General features: G+C 39.0%; 1 protein-coding gene and 1 long non-coding RNA gene across 2 annotated transcripts in view; one reads left to right on the top strand and one right to left on the bottom strand.

Annotated features, from left to right (window-relative positions):
- LOC110400113 overlaps positions 1-15,477 on the top strand; it is a 64,050-nt gene extending 48,573 nt beyond the window's left edge. The window contains exons 3-4 of the long non-coding RNA XR_002439644.1: positions 7,892-7,978; positions 15,189-15,477. This is a non-coding gene — a long non-coding RNA (uncharacterized LOC110400113). The remainder of the gene's footprint in view (positions 1-7,891; positions 7,979-15,188) is intronic.
- The window catches only part of PDE11A (phosphodiesterase 11A), a 129,528-nt gene that overhangs the window by 39,350 nt on the left and 72,598 nt on the right, over positions 1-17,580 (bottom strand). The gene's annotated exons all lie outside the window — the stretch shown is intronic.

The raw sequence follows: 17,580 nt of genomic DNA, 5'->3' as shown, positions 1-17,580 counted from the left end.
GGTGGCCCAGTGGCAGCATCTGCAGAAGCCAGGTGGGGGGGCCAGCAGCCCCCAAGGATTTGCTTGCCCTTCCTTGTGCCCCTTCAGAGCTGCCACTCATCTCCCCAGAGAAGGCAGGTGGAGGAGGTTGCCTCTGCTGAAAAAGCATCTGTTTGCTCTCTCCAGCAGCAAGAAGGTGATGGGTCAGGTAGAAACCTCACAGAGGGGCTGCGTCCGCCCCACAGGCCATGAGCTGGACCATGCTGAATTTGTTAAAGTTGTCTGGAGTCAGCTAGCATGGCACATCCAGCTAATCATGTGCATGAAAAAATATCCATTTGTTTATGTCATTATAAGTTCACCTTCACAGTTACAGCTTCTACATAACCACCTAGTGGCTTGCTTTTGAAAACTTGTACTTTAAAATATTGCACCATAATAATGACAAGTTACTGAAAAGAAAAAAAAAAGGTTTTTCTAGACAAAAGAAAACTGTCACCTCAATTATTACTTTACATGAAGACTAAGCTGGTTCAGCCATACCTTACAAGAGGAGAGAGCGCAAATCTGCCATTGAACAGTGGTAATGCTGCAGTACCAATCTAGCTACTAGCTAGAGAAAACTCTTTTCAGTTCAGTGGCCATACCACAAAAAGTCAGGATACTATGCCATTGAGGTTAACTGATGTGGGAAATGAAACAAACCCATCAAGCCAAGGACACAGTTGAACAACCTAAAGAGCATGCAGGAGAGAAGCAAGCTTGGTTAACTGCCTACATACTTTGACTGCTTTGTCAGCCTGCTGATCTGGATTGAACCAACTCAACATCTTTTTTGGAACAGTTGTTGAAACGTTTGAAATAGTTCTTAATGACACCAGTGGGATCTATGACTTTTGACTTAATACTCCTTAATATCTGGCTGAAAAGCTATGCATTCACTTCCAATATTAAGAAAGAATGAAGACGCTGTTAGATGTGAAAGAGGAATGCTGCCTCATACTGTGTTGCCCAGACCTTCATCGGTCTCACAAAAATTGTGACTTCTTATTGCCCAGTTATTCTTCAGAGTTTGGAGGATGCTCAGGTTGCATACTAATCTTTATCCTGCAGATACACTCACTGCATAGTAAATGTACTCTATACAAAATATCTATGATGGAAGAAAAACATTTGTCCATTTTACTTCTTTCTCAGAAAGAAGTTTAAAGAGCAAAAATGCTGAAACAGAACTACGTAACTGTAAGCAGCCCTGCTTGGAATTGCTTCACTGAAACCATCCTCACAAACCTACTGCTGCATTTCCATTAGCCACAAAGTGGGCTCTGATTAAAGTTTTCACTTTTTTTTTTTTTGGTTTGTTCACTCAAAGGAAAACAGATATTCCCCTTGCGATTTTCCACTGGAAAAAACATATTTATCAACCTGTTACAATTCAAGTGAGTACGCTTGAAGCAGTTGCTCAACTGCAACTGCTTTTTCCTTTTGTCAAACAGCAGAGAAATAACAATATATTCCAAATCTATTACAAATTGAACAACAGGATATTAACAAAGCAAGTCAAAAACAATTTCTTCCCACGTCAGTCTGAAACTTTTAAATATGTATGAGATTTTACACTCCTAAATTTAACAGGAGTGCCATAATCCAAAATAACAGCGGAATTAATAGCCAGGAGATAACATTTGTATAAAAGAACCATTTGCTTTACAACAGCAATAAAGGAAACAACAGAATTATGAGTGTTGAGACTAATTTGAATAATGTTAAAAAAAAAAAATGCTGTGGGGCTGCAGCAATATTCTAGATGCACCTGGCATTGTCTGTCCTGAGCTTCTTATGTTGCAAATGCAACAGTCCAGGGTTTATAGGAGAGCAGTCATTAAAACTTCATTTTTTTAATTACAAAGATATAAAAAATATTCATAATACAGAATATTAAAACATATCCAGCCCTGACATTTTGCTGCACTGCAGGAGAAATTCCAGTGAATTTCTTAAAATAGACAGCAACAATAGTGTTCTCTTCTAGGAAAACAGAGGGGATGAAAGTACCATGACAATAAGAGGAAGGGGCAGGCAATTAAAATTCAACTTACACTGAAATTATTTTCTAAAGCACCCCAGTGATTTAGGATCACTTAAAAGGCTTGTTTCCTTTGGAATGTTTTGAAGTTCAATTTCCTCTTTCTAAAAACAATTAAGAACATTATACACTGAAGTCTTTTTACCCTGTGGACCAAGCAATTTCAAGGCTCTTCATTCTTGAGAAATATTCACGTGACTTCTATGAGCTTACAGTAAATTAAAGCTGGATAAGACTCCTCTGGTCACATCCCTGCTTTAATTCCAAGAAGTGCTAAAATCTAGAAGGAGCCATACACACAAGTTAGGGTTAGCTCAATGAATGTTCTTGCCCAGAAAAGAACAAATTTAGTAGTTTCCAGGATGGGAAGCTCTTACCACTTGTAGACAGCTTGAGAAAGAGAGAATCATGCCCCCACAAGAAAGCATGGGGCCGAAGTCTGTAGCTACCCCACACTCAGATATGCACAGGCTGGAATAGATACGGGAAGGGGGAATTGCGCCTTTGTACTCAATTCAGAATAAAAGGCAGGTTCTCCTTTCCTCATTGCTCTGCTGCCATGTAAATTGCTTCACAAAATTCTTGGTACATGTGAATGGCGGGGAGGAAAATGAGTGACTGATCAAATCTTAACCAAAGCGACATCAACGATATCCCTAGCCCTTTAGTGACCACTAATGACCTTGGTAGTTCCAAATAAATGAAATAACTATTAACAATAGTGTCCCAATCCTGGCCACTATCAAAGACAGCCTGTGGTTCTTGTTCAGAAATAATAAGCCTCTGTGCTTCTGTGGATAAACAAAACCTAAGAAAGAAAACTTCAGGAAACGAAGGAGTCAAACTTTTAGGGCTAAAATACTTCAAATAAAAGCTGTTATCTGGTGCTTACACCTTAGTGCTGCTGAAAACAAGTATGTCATAGTTTTGGAAGCATGTATACAGCACACACTGTGCAAAATAGTTTCTTTATATTGTTAGCACAGAACTAGACAAGAATAAAGCATTCATTCCTAGTCTTTCGGTCTTGCAGACAGTACGTATGTGTGTGTATATGTATGTCAGAAAAAATGCAGTATAATATGCACAGACACACACTGAGCATTTTACAATGTTCTCACTGTAAGGGCTGAATAAGGCACTTGCAAGAAACAGCAATCAATCAACACAAGCAAAAGGGGAAACTTCTGCTGCTCTTACAGAGCACGTTTCCTGAATGAGACATACGTATTACATTCAGCTTGGTTAATGTTACTGCAAATTGCTTTTCTTTTAATTCTGCTTTCAACTTCCGTCATACACCACCCTAGTACCTTCCTAACGGCCAACGCTGCTGTTGAGAAAGTATACGCAAAACATACCATTAAATAACTGCTTATATTCATTAATGCCAATGAGAAAAAGTTAAATCAATTTGTAGTTATAAATAATACAAGAACAATCCCTTGAAATGGGTAAAAGGAAAGGCAGTGAAGTTCCCTCTTCTCATTTCAGCTACTCAGGTGTTCTTTCAGCAGAGACCAGCGGTCCAGTCACACTTTGCCTTCACAAAAAACACACCGTGGGAGATAGCTCTTTGTAGAGGAATAACTATATAACCTCAGGAACAAACATGAAATGGAAGTTTGGATATTTAGCAATCTTCTGTAGCAAAACTTGATTATGAGACTGGATAAGTGGTGGAGAGAGGGCAATTTTGTAGTTTGATTATCACGAGTCATCACAGACTGATAGGCAGCTTAAGAAGTTTCTCACACAGAAGATACCTACAGCTGAAGAGTCTAATTGTAAAAAATTCATTCAGCATTACACAAAGTATGTGAAAAGACAGATTTCGATCCCATTTGGTACTGAGAGCACAGGACAAAATATGATTTGCACAGTAAATGATTTTGTACTAATTCGTTTAACAGCATATTCTTAGCAATCATATATTCCATATTCGATAATGTGATGAAGTCAGACTTGAGGCCCTTTTAAGTATCTCTGCAGCACGACACTCAAAGAAGATCAGAAACTAAAAAAGCTTAAAGATGGATCATCAAAAACCATGCAGAAAGCATTGAAGTGGTGAATATTTAAATATGCCTTCTTCATCTCTCACTTTACCCACAGTGGAGACAGTAATTTCAGATGGCACACATTTTTATTTCCAAAGGGTTCTTTTCATGTATAAAGGCCTCCAAAAATACTTGCTTATATTTATATCTGCAGGCACCTTTTAAAATATATCTTTATAGTCAGTTATTAGCAGTAGCAGACAAATCCTGCAAATAGTCACATCCACGGAGGACCAAAGCCAGTTATGCTCCAGTCTGACACATTTCTTACTCTCTCCAAAGGGCAAGAATCAAATGCTTTAGCTCAGCAATGTTTGAATGCCCAGAGCAACCCGGATTTAAAGGCCTCCATCTGTTACTGCAGGCTGCAACTGGCTGCCCTTCACAGTGCTGAATCAGCACCTCTTTTCCAATAACCAGCCCAGCAGGAGCAGGACGGCAGCATTTAAATGGGAGTTTATAATATTTACAGTAAAGGGAAGTGGGTGTGGAACAGATCTAAAGTGTGTGTATGTATTCTCCTGTGGACTTCAATGTTTATGATTTTTTAATGTGACTATCACTGCTGCCTTCTCCAGTAAGATCACATGGAATCACAGAGCCATTTTCCTTGGAGAGGACCTCTCAAGACCAGTCAGCCCAGCCCCCTGCTCAAGCAAGGTCAAAGAAGTAATACCCTACCTGCTTTTTAAAAACTTTCATCACATTTTGATTCCCTGCACGAGGTCACTGTAGGAAGGAATACTCGAGTATCTGAAACCAGAGACTGGAGTGAAACAGGAGTGGGGTTCTGGCCTCTCCTGAAGGCAGGTGGATGAAAGATGAGATAAGGAGAACTTGCCCTCCTATATAAACATTTTACCACCACCAGATCTACAGGACTCCCATCTTTTGTGCACTGGTTGCTGTGAATGTTTTATCCAACAACCATTCAGATGTAAAAGACACCAACAGTTCCTTGAACGGCATTTACAGATTTAAAGCTCTTCCAGAGTAACCCAGCAGATAAGCAGTGGGTTTCAATTGTGAAAGCAAATGCTCAAGCTCTGCCCCAAGTCCCAGAGTGGGTGTCCAAGCCCTTTTTTGGAAAAGGTCATTGTTTTATGTCAAAATCTCACATCTGTAAACTGAGAATAATGTTATTCTTGCATCCAGCTTTGAAATCTGTAGATGAAGCATGTGTATGTGGTACACACTGCTTCCTCCTCAACTGGCAAATTAACAGTGCAGCATGCAATTCAGACAAATTGTGGAACAAAGAAAGCTGCATTTGGTCTTGTTTCTAAAGTTATGTTTTTTATGTGGTCAAACCATATATAACTACTACTTAGCATGAATATTGCTACTTGCTTTAATTAGAAGAGAAACTTCTTGGCATTAAGAAAGCTATTAACTCCACTCCTTCTACTAGAACAAGAAAAGTAGACATTAAGTAATCTCACTAACAAATATAGCATTTGGGAAATGTTTTCATTATAATGCACTGCGGTCTTATGACAAAATTATGCTATTTACTTTTTGGTTTTGGTATAAAGGCACATGCGCCTGAGGGGAGGATTTGTCTTTTTATACTTTCACTTTTAAAAAGGCAAAGGAAGAAACGTCATTACAGCATTTCACATTCTGTCTCCAAAGACAAGCCCAGAACTACATGCGAAAACCTGGGAGTGTTTTGAGTGTTCAGTCAATCTTGTCTGAACGTTCCATTTTCTGAGACCCTTCAAAAGGAATAAAAAGTTTCACAAAGAGAAAAATATTACATCTAAAGTTTTGTTAAAGATTGTAATAGAAAAGATACAGAACACATTATTTATTTTGCTAAAAATCAATCCATGGCATTAAAGTTGTTTCTTAGTACATAGAAACAAAATATACAGCAGTCCATAAAAGCAACAACAAAAAAATTCTATTTTAAAAGAGCAGAGACATAAAATAAAAGCAATTAATAGTCTGAGTATCTATTATTCTTAAGGCCAAAGTACATAACCACAGCGGCCCAGGACTGGAGTTTTACAGGGCATGCACATTGTACACAATGATCTCCCGAGGCGCACAGGGGAGTGTTCACGTCCTTTTGGCGTATGGTGATTAGGAAATAGCCAGTGAGTCACATACTACAGGCTAGCAACTGTCTACTTTTTATGACCATTGGTGCAGATGAGAAGCTCATACAAAAGAGTCTATTCAGTCTCAGTCCCAGAATTTTAAACAAATGCAAGCAACAAACCTAGGGCAAATATTTCTCTGTGATACAAAATAAGTGTCAGGCATGCAAGGCTGCCATTTCCCACAACAGCCCCATTTGGTTTGGGTAGGCAGAGTCAGCTTTGTTGCTCTCATGAAGAGCAGAATGGGTAATGAGGACTGATCCCCACATGCCTATAAATTTGGGAGAGTGAGGAAAGAGGGACTGAAAGGCAGCCTTCTTCACAAGACTACCTAGGAAGGGGAAGGAAGATTCTAGCTTCTTCCTTGAAGGCTCAGAAGAGGAACAACCTGATTTGAAGTGGAAGGAACAGGGTCAGGGATCTCCTGGCAGAGGATGTGAAGAACCAGGGAGGAACCAGCTCTTCTGGTGGCAAACAGCCCAAGTTGTGCCCTGTAATTCTAAGCAGGACGCATATGAGCTCATGAGAGCAAGAAGTGAATGCGTCGCCAAGAAGAGAGACAAAAAAACACCAAAAAAACTGTTTTGCTGGTACCACAATAGCACGTGAACTGGTATTGCACAGTTTTTCCTGTGCAGCACTCACCACTCCCTGTCACAACCTGCAGGAACTCTGCTCACAGAGGCCATGGGGCCACAGTAGTGCTGCCTGAGCGCTCAGCAATGGCACTGGATGGTGTTCCTGCTGTCCACTGAAGTTCTCTTTGTAAGCACCTGAGACAAATCAGGTGGTGACTGGTGGAGAAAGTTATGCAAAATATATGAGAGGGCTACTACATTGCTGGGGAGCAAGTCCTATTTCAGGTCTGCTAGAGTGACAGCTATAGCAGACTATTCCTAGGCAGACAATAAATAACGTTGAAAATACCTTCAAATTTACAACACACATTTACAGAAAAATCTATTGAGAACCTTACAGCGATTGTTCTTAAAATATGTTTTATCTTTTTCTCCTTAGTTTTCATCAAGTTTTGATTGCAGGTTTAAAAAAAATAAATCCACTTTTCCTATTCTGGATCCATAAATCACTCCCTAGGCACAGAAGTCCTCAAAAGGGTCAGTCCAATTCCCACTCCTTGAGCCAAAATACATTCCCCCCATACCCAACCTGCAGAGCAGCAGGGAGCTCTGCTTTACACATGACCCACAGCCTCACCACAACATTGTTGCTGAGAAAATACAAAATTTATAGATCCTGTTTTTCCAACAAAAATAAATAACCAGAGCTTAAATCTTGTACTTATTTAGGTCTTTATTTACTACCTAGATCTTCCTAGCTTTATAAATTTTCTTTAAAAGTTGCCCTTCACCCATTGCTGTTTTGGGGTGGAAGACTGCAAGACAGCCTTAAATACTTGTTTTGTGTTGTTATAGCTTTTTTACTGAAGCTCTTATAAATACAATTAACCAGGCCCTAACACAGTAATAAGATATGTGATGGATATTACCGCTCCTTTTTCTGAGGTACCTTGGATCTGTCAAATTAAAGTTCTGAATATAATTTCATTGCATGCTTAGAAGGTGCTGTGCAGGGGCTGTAGCAGCAGCCATGGGAGCAGTGAACCTCGGTGACAAGGTCTGTCTGCATGACTCTTTCAGGGACACTGAGGACTGAGTACAAAGCTGTAGAGAGCACCTAATACCTGAGCCATCAGTAACTCGGAGAAGCTGTTAAGGTGCAGACAGGTGAGAAATGAGCCAGGTAAGGAACTGGATGTGCGTCCCCCAGCTCCCAGGAGCTGGATGAGACCACTTTGCTGTGCTGCACCAGAGTCTCTCTGCCATGAGACCTGGGCCGGATGCTATCCACAGATCAGGTCCTGCCACTACCTGCTGTAATACTGCAGCACTTACGCTGCTCACAGACTTTCCTTATCAGCACAATTCTGTGCATGGCAGCACCGAAAGCAGCATTTGTTATACCACATTTAAGCATCTCAAGAAGGATGCTGTATGTACAGGCGGATCAAAAATGTGCCGGAAAACACTGATATCTGATGTTCTCAGCTGCTTTGCATGTGCTCAGTCCTGGGTACAGCTTGTTGCGAAGCAAAAGATGATGGAACACTTCATAGAAATGGCCTCATAAAATATTCAGTTTCCTGTTTTTGCCTGGGGTGCAATCTGCACATTTTCCATACAGTTGGACCAGGAAAGAGAGAAGTGCTAGAGTCTATTTCTCATACACTAAAAGTGTTTACACTTTTAATAAAATAGACTAAAGATGCAGAACTACCAACATCAACTTCTGTGGAAGAAAATGCATGTACTCTGTCTGGGATTTTGCCCAGACTAAAACAAGAGACTTCTGAGACTAAAATGATTCAGGAATCCCCCAGACAGATATTGGAACAATATAGTAACACCCACAAGGTTGTAATCTCCAATAACTGTTTTACGTAATATATGCTAAACATAGTTTTTGATTGGATGACACAGGCCCATACATCCCAAATATGAAACTATTTAGAAAGAAACTGTGTGTCCATGCATTTTTTTCCTTCCAAAAATCCCAGAACCTTATTTAATACTGCACAGGAGCAGAGCAGCTCACACGCTCCCATACAGGAGCAGGTCTCCCAGCACTGCCTCATCCTGCACCAGCTGATGGAAGAATGCACAATAAAAGTGCTGGATATGAGACTGTGGACATAACATGGCTGAACCCATCAGGATACTTCTGCCGAGTCTCTCCGTGACTCGTGCAAAAAGGACACGCTGCCCATGCTGCTAACATATTCCACTGTGCGCACATGCTCAAATGTTATGATAGTGTGAAATTGCATTGGGATTACTTTTTTTTTCACTATTTTACCACCTAACAGAAACACTGCTAAGTGCTCAGCCTTAAAGTGGAGCAAGGATGGCACCCAGTGGCCAAACAGATTCATCTCAGAAAAATGTTTCCTAGCTATTTTCCATTCCTCACTTTCTTGGGCTTTAATTATAGAAAGATTCTACCTCTACTGTGAGCTATTTCACAGTGTAAAAGGCCTTTTAAGGACCTACCTCCTTTCTTGAAGGGACATTTAAGTTTCCTTTTGTAACTTTTTTAAGCCTATACAAGCACTACCATTAATAATTTAAAATCAATACCAGCAAGCATTGATGACAAACAGCTGTTTGCAACCAGAACATAATATACAGAAATAAACAAAGAAAAGTATTTTGTCCTTGTGTAGAATGCATGCTTTGGGGCAAAAGGAAAGATTTCTTCCCGATTTTAAAATTAATATTGATATTAAGAAACTTGTCTCATTTTAGAATTAAAGTTGATTATATTAATCAACATCAATCAGGCATAAAATTTCTATCCGAATGGTGAAAAGCAACTTGATTTTTTAATCAGAGAATCCCCACCTATATATTTAAGTCTCCTGGGGCTACAAAAGGAATCCAAGCCTGGTTAAATAATGTTTTTGACTGTGAAATATTATTCCATTTTTCTGTATTTCTTTGACAAATTCTTTCCTCCACATGGGATGTGGGGGATAACTCACTCCTGACTGACAGGGAAAGAGCTACAACAAACCCACAGTGAAGACCTTGGAAAGTACTATCTTTCACTGGTACTTCTAATTTCCCTGATACAATTTAAGTATACGAATCTTTGCTACATTGATACTCTTCCTGTTTGAAAACCTTTCCAAATATAAGTTCCCAAGGCTGCCATGGACTCACGCATACTATTTTATCACTGAAAAGTGCTGATTTTTTAAAAAAAACATTCTTCAAATACTCCTCAGCCTTGCATGACACTTTGAATGTATTCTATGCCTTATCACCTCTTGCATGGTTGTTTGCTAAATGCTGGAGCAAAACTGAACTGTACTTATTTGTCAAAGTTTTCCCGTTGACAAGATATTCTTGTAGAGTATGATGGCTGATCAGATGGAAGGACCAACTACAGGTCTGCTGGATAATGAATCATTTCACCTTCAGCTGGGAACAATACTATGTCACCAACAATCTCTGTATCTTTTTTTTTTCTTTTTTTCTTTTTTCTTTTTTTTTTTAATCTAAGCATTCTCAAATCTTGGAGCAATTGTAGTTTTGGATGTGAAAACAGATGCAACAAGTTAGAAACTTCCCATGTGAATAACAAATATACTAGTTGAGAGTGGCAAAGGCGTAGCATACTTTTTTTTTTTAGTATGGGTAAATTAATAACTGTTTTATTACTCACTCCTCTCTTAGAAATTTCTGTTGTTGAAGTACCACTGTATTAGTGTGCATAATTAATTACTTAGAAACTGAAAAACAGCCACTATTAAAGGCAATAAGTAATATTTTAAACTACGCTGAACGATTTTTAATACTGTAAAAGAATATTAGAAAACAGCAGAAATTCCTGGAACTCTATTATAATCTAAACCAATTGGAATATATTTCAGCTTTTTTTTTTTTTTTTAAGCAAAATAGTACAAGGACCAATTTTAATCACGCAGGTAATTTTAGTTTTGTTATTTTCAGTGATAGAAGTTTATTACTTGTCAAAGACTTTAATGGGATACTTAAGCTGTAGTACAACTGTGAAGTAGCTGACCTCAGAAGTACTCATGACATATATTTCTAGTTACTGTCTTTACTCTGCCGTCAGAACATCAACATTGATTTTTCACATTTTTTTTTCCAATCCTAACCTTTAAACCGCTTTAATATACAGTATAAATACATGCAGAAATTATTCTGTATAGGACACATTTAAGAATTAAAAAATCATCTACATATTCAAATAATATTTCCACAGCAAGTTTCTTATTGGCATCTGCATGACTCCCTTTGCCTTAATACGCAGACCAGAATCTATTCTTCGCTGAAGGAAGACTATTACTTCTTAAGTTCATTCAGTGACCTGCGCTACCTCAAAGTAACAGGAAGTAATGTGTGGGAATGGGTGTATGATTAAACTGTGAGCTTCATCTAGATTCCAAGCCATTGCTTTTTCACTTTTGAAAATCTCGTCTGGCTTTTCTCTCGAGAAAACTTCTGAAAATCAGGATTTACTGATTTCCTATACTCAAAAGTAACAGCTTTGCACAGGCTCATAATAGAAATGCAACACAGTTCTTTCTAATCATAAATACAGATATAACAGCATGAGCATAAGGAGCCTACCCAGTAAGACCGCAAGTATTCAGAGGTGGATAGGTGGGGTGGATGTGCTCCTCACCCCTGCAGTAACCTCAGCTTAACCCCTCCGTAGCCAAAAAAGGGGGGTAGGCCCCTTTGGACAACAGCTCAGTATCTGTTCCTCACCAGACTAAGTTACTCCATGCAAACTGCCCCTCCACAACATCCCAGAAAATACCAATTTCATCTACCTGGAATGGAACCTTTTACCCTAAGCTGCATGTTTTCTCCAGAAAATAGTGGTCATTAAAATATATATATATATATATATTCTCAGTGACCTTCTGATACATTTTAATCTCATCTTGATCAACTGAAATGTTAATACAAAATTAAAATGCCGAAATTTCAATAAAATTGAATGTTCAGAATTCAGAAAGCAAATTCAGAATTTCCATTATGTTTTCTATCAAGCATTCCTAACATTAGGGCAGGCACTGCAGTACAACACTAGCCTTGTAGAACAGCACTGCTCTAATGGTAGTTCGTAAGCAGGTGCTTCTCTGTCACACCAAAGTGACCCTACTTTTATTATTCCAGAAAAAATTTCTCATGGAACACATTAAAAATGGCTCAGGTTTTTCCTCAATAAACAGTAAGACTGATCTTTTCAACACTTTATCTTCAGTAAACCCTATCACACTGGACCAGGTTTCATGCTGGGAGGAGCTGTTGCATTGGAAGAAACGCACTTGAGAGTCACAGATCCTGACACTGTGGAGACCTGAAGAACAGCTTCATAGGGATTGGAAAACACTCCCAGAGGCAGGAAGGAAAGGGAACATCTCTTACTTAAAAAACAACAACAACAAAACAACACAATAATTCAGCAGACTCAGGGGTTTCCATCAGACTGTACCTTCAATTCCTGAGATTTATGACAGTAACAAAGTCAATGAGCATTCCTCTGCAGCATTAACATAGAGGGCAAAAATCTTTTCTGGGTGACAAAGCGATGTAAAAAATGCAGCTTTTTTTTCTTTTCCCCTCTTCAAACAACATTGATGGAAGGCACTGGTTAATAACATAACAAGGGCAGTACTGTGGCAGAGTAACATTCCTTCTAAGGCCTGTTCCTTAACTCAGAGCCATGGACACAGGGTGCTCCTCCCAGCTTCAGCAAGCTGCAGCTCAGAGATTGCCTGAGCTAGAGACAACTGTCTTCGTACATCAGTCCTCATTTGCCTTTTCCTTCTGTTAAGTCATCTTTTTTAAAAAACAAAACAAAACAAAACATTAAGATCTACGGATATAGGTTCCAATTTAACCACGTTTTCTGAAGGGAGATCTTTAGTAAGATTGAAATCTATACCCCAAGAATTCCATTAGGTGCTCTTCAAGCTAAACACTGTATGAGAAAAGATCACAAGCAGCCTTTCACCACTCCTCTTTACCATGCCTTTCCATTTCCTCTCTTCACTGAAATTTAAAACTATTTTCCAATTTTACATACCTCTGAATGACAGAGCATTAGCCTGATGTCAACAGATGAGAGCTTCACATTTCAGAAACTAGTATTAAAAAAGCAGTATTTTATTTTTAATCATTATTTATTATTTGTAATCATTTTCAGTGCATTTCTGACTTCTTGTTTCCATGACAACTGGAGACATAGGCACGTGTAGAAGGGTACGAAATCATGTAATACAATAAAGATCTCAGTTTCATGAATTATGAAGCTCTCAACGCTATGCTCTAGGTCTTGTCTTACATCAGCTGTACACGTGGAAAAACAGAGAACAATCAACTGTGCTTTACATCTTGCTCACGTGCATTTCCCAAAGGGGAAGGGACACAGCTTGACAGTAACATTTCAGCCCTGTGGCCCCCCAGTTTTCTCCTTATTTTCCCCTCTGCTGCTATGCTGAATGGGACCTCAGCCACTAGAAAAGCAATGGGGAAAAGCTCTGTGTCAGTCCCATCCCTCCTGCCACACCAAAAAGTAGTCAGCGTCCGTGTGACTAGTCTTGGGGAACAACCTTAAAAATACTTAAATATGTGAATATTTTCATGCACTTACTGAGCAGCGTGGGGCTCTAAGGAACTCCATGTGCTTCACTATATTCACAGATGTGACCGTGGCTTGCCACACTGCCTCTGCAGCCATTACATGTCTGTGGCCCTTGTTTAAGCCACATTACCAGGCAGATCCAAACAGCGTCACCTACCCAGCCAAGCGTGGGAAACCTCATCTTCCTGCTACACATTTACACATTGGGAATACTTTGTAACTGGACCAAAACAAAAGGCAGTTTGTCTTTCCAAAATTCATTTGCCAAGTAAGACTAATGTAATTTTTATAAAACATTACAAATGATTTAATTACCATGATATAAAACTAACTAACATAGTTCTAAGCTGAAGAATGATGACACAGCAGAGAATAATATAGCCTAGGAAAGCATTCCCCATCCTCACAGAGTTTGGAGATAAAACAGATATATAAAATTATATTTCCTGTTGTGCTGCCAGTGTTCCATTTTTAAGGTGGGGTATAAAGATTGTAACAGCATATGACATGAATATCAAATTCACTTCATCTCATACATTCAGCGCATCTTCCAGTACCAAACTCACTGAAACCAGACATTTTTCATGCATTCAGTAGTTTACAATGTTGTATAAAGTAGCAGTCCTAGAAGTTGTTTCCCATTTTGGTTCAACTCTCTTCATTTTTTACTCAATTAATACCTATTTTTGAGACACTCACAAAAGCTTCCCTGTGTGGAGGTAAGTCTTAGCTAGTTATACCTCAGGCTACGGAGTTGAGAAACACAGGGATTGTTATTAATGCTGCATTCTGAATCGAAGGCTCTGTAAAGCAGGTGATACGTTATGTTGTGCAGATCTCCCGTGTGCTGTTTGACCTAAAAAAGGGAATCTCTCACAGGGCTATAAATAATGCATCATAGTCATTAAATATTGATTTGGCTTATACCATTCACAGCTGCACAATTAGGTTAGCTTTTTAAAAATAGCTTCTTGTATATTACCCGTAATAGGACAGTGTTTACATATTCTCTTTGGAAACTATATTAAATCTAAAAGTGATGCGTGTTTGTGGGACTGCTTGTTGTTTAAGTCACAGGACTTGTTCATTTCTGTCTCAGAAGGCAGTAACTCCTGCTATAAATATCCTGCCCTGGACACAACTCTGCATTCGTTATTCATGTACCTTGGCTTTCTATATTTGTCTAGAAGATGACTATATTTAGGCTTGGAGAGTCTGCATTTCAATGAGAAGAAACCTGGCACTGAAGAACAATGCTATAGGATATCATCAATCTTAGATTAATCAGACTTCATTACTGTTAGATTTTCTGTTCCAATACTACAAATGCTTATATTTAAACACTAGCACTAGAACATAATGAAAATAACATCTTTTTAAAGTTTAAAATATAAGAGGGTCTTCATCTGCCAGTTTTTAAAATCATACACGTATCTAACTTCTCAAAGAATAAAAAGCAATATTGATATGGTTATGATTCACTGGTGTTTTAATTTATTCTGCCAAAATTCATTTTGAATTCAGTGCCATTATGTTGATGGTCTTGAGAAGACATATAGTTATATATCAGGCTTAAGACTTCAGTCAGACATTCTCAGATGTGCAACATCTCCAAAAGTACTGCCTCCTATTTTTTTTTATGTTGGCCCAAAACATCAGAGGCAGATGTGGCTGGTATGGCAGTAGAGGTTGAACACTCCCACCAATTATGTTTTGTTTTTCCCACCATTATGTTTTGTTGCCTTCTGACAGATGGCAGCAGAGGGGCAGTCTGACAAGGAAACATGGATGAAGCAAAGGTGTGTCACTGAATTCCTCCATGCAGAAGAAATGGCACCCACTGACCTTCATCAATGCTTGCTGAATGTTTATGGAGACCAAACAGTGGATGTGAGTACAGAGAGGTGGTGGGCGGTGCATTTCAGCGGTAGCAACAGTGGGTCACCTCTGCTGGTGCAGATTTTTCCAAGCACAGCATGCAGGCTCTTGTTCATCTCTGCTGAAAACACATAGCTAATGGTGGTGACTATGTTGAAAAATAGTGTTTTGCATCTAAGAATTTGCTCTATCAAATAGTGTTATTGTGCTCTTTATATCTGTTGTAGTTTCCATGGAAATAAATAGGAGGCATTACTTCTGGAGCAACCTACATACATTTTCACTTATTTTAATTCATACACCTCAAAATGCACATCCTCTTTCATATAACCTGTAAGTATAGTGCGTATCCCACATACAAGTACAACGGTAGGCATGCTGCAATTAATTCTGATTAATAATTAATTCTGAGTCAATAGCTTGTTATTGAAACAATATCAATTAAGCTTCTGCATGTTTTTTTCCCCATTTTAAAAAACATAACTATTTTCAGGAAATCAGACCGGTTTTATCTTGCATACCAACTCAAAGTTTCATTTAAAATTTATTTTAAACAGGCGTGAAAAAAAGGACTGGAACTTAAATTTTAACTTTTTGCCACAGATCTTGTTCTATCAGAAAACACAGTGCAAAAGACTGACTGTCATAAATAAATGGCTAGAGAGTGGGAAGACCACTATGCAGCTTTACAGATGCCAAACAAAGGTGAAAGCAGCCTATCCTCAGCCTGCTAAAATCAATGACAAATCTCCCTAGGGCCAGACCATCATCTACAGAAACTAAAAGTTTGCTCAGGCTCTGAACCTAGATCTACACAGCGGTGCTTGCATCTCTCTGGAGGGCTAAATCCCCCTCTCATTGCTGAAAGGAACTCACCACAAGATGAGTGTGCTCCTTCCATCCCACTCACCTTAGGCACTGGCAGCAGAACCCGCGGGCATCCCCTCGAGGGAAGCAGAGCTGCACCACACTGCCTCCGAGCTGCACATCGGCCCTGTGCCTCCTGAGTAATGTGCGCCTGCTAGCGTCACTGCTAACAAATCCCAAAAGCTTTAATGCAAATACTGAAAAGGACTGATGACATGAATTTTTAGAATAATGATTCACATAATTGGGTATTCTTCTGAGAAAAAGACCTCCATTCAGTAATGGAACATTTTCTACTCATAATCATTTTTAAACTTGGCTTTCAGATTTTTTATAATGAAAGCTACATTCTACTAACACCAGAATTGGAATCTCTTCAAAAACGTGCAAAAACAGTTTGATATGACTTGATGCTGCCACTTTTGCTTTCAGACAATTGTAGACACCTGATATGAAACAGTCCAATTGCACTCCATGGTCTGTTATCTTACCCTCATTTTTCATCATCCCAGACTGCAAACTTCTCCCTGTATTGTCCAGCTCCACAACCAATGGTACTCTGCATACTTTTCCATTCAAATAGCTGAAGAGAGGTGCTTCTGTCAAAAGCCAGTAGTGAACTACTGGCATTGCTCTCATTTAGATGTTTCTATCAAGGGTATTGTTCCTATTCTGACTGAACAAGAACATCAGGTAAATCATAACAGACATTTTCACTGACATGTGCCAATAAATCACTGAAAGAAATGGAGACACTTTAGCCCCAAACACCTCCAAAGGGAGGAACTGTTTACTAGCCAGTCAAGTTTGCAAGATGACCCTAACATAACAAAGGGCTTACACAAAGTATAACAACATCACAAACAATGAAAAGAAGAGAGATTTCTAGGTAGGATGCCCCAGGACACCTTGGCAGGGAGATCAACTGCCAGAGCTCTGCAAGAGGAAAGACAGGAACAGTTTTATCCCGTAGATGGATGGCCCTCTCTGGGGACAAGCTCTGTGTTGAGAATCTATAAGGCAAGCTGGTCTTCTCTCTCTGTCTGTAAGATCATTGGTGTAAGACGTTACAAAGGCTGCCTAGCACTCATTTTTGGGGGGAATTGAAAGCAAGACAAATAGATATAGGAGAGAAATATTCTTTTGAAAAAAATGTCATCTTACTTTAAGCATTACTCTATTATGGTCCTTTTTTTGTCATCTCTATCATTTATTTAAAAACATAGCTATTGTGCTTTCTAATAAATAGACACTTTTCATTTCCTTTACCTTATCATTTGCAATTAAATGAATAGTTACACGTCTTCCAGGTAAATAGATAATGACAACATATTCCTTATTTGTAAACTAGCAAATCTATTAATGAGGACACCTCCTCACTTGCAACTGAGTTGAAAAA

The sequence above is a fragment of the Numida meleagris genome, chromosome 5 (genome assembly GCF_002078875.1).
Source record: "Numida meleagris isolate 19003 breed g44 Domestic line chromosome 5, NumMel1.0, whole genome shotgun sequence".
Classification (NCBI taxonomy): Eukaryota; Metazoa; Chordata; class Aves; order Galliformes; family Numididae; genus Numida; species Numida meleagris.
This window is presented reverse-complemented; position numbering and strand designations above follow the sequence as displayed.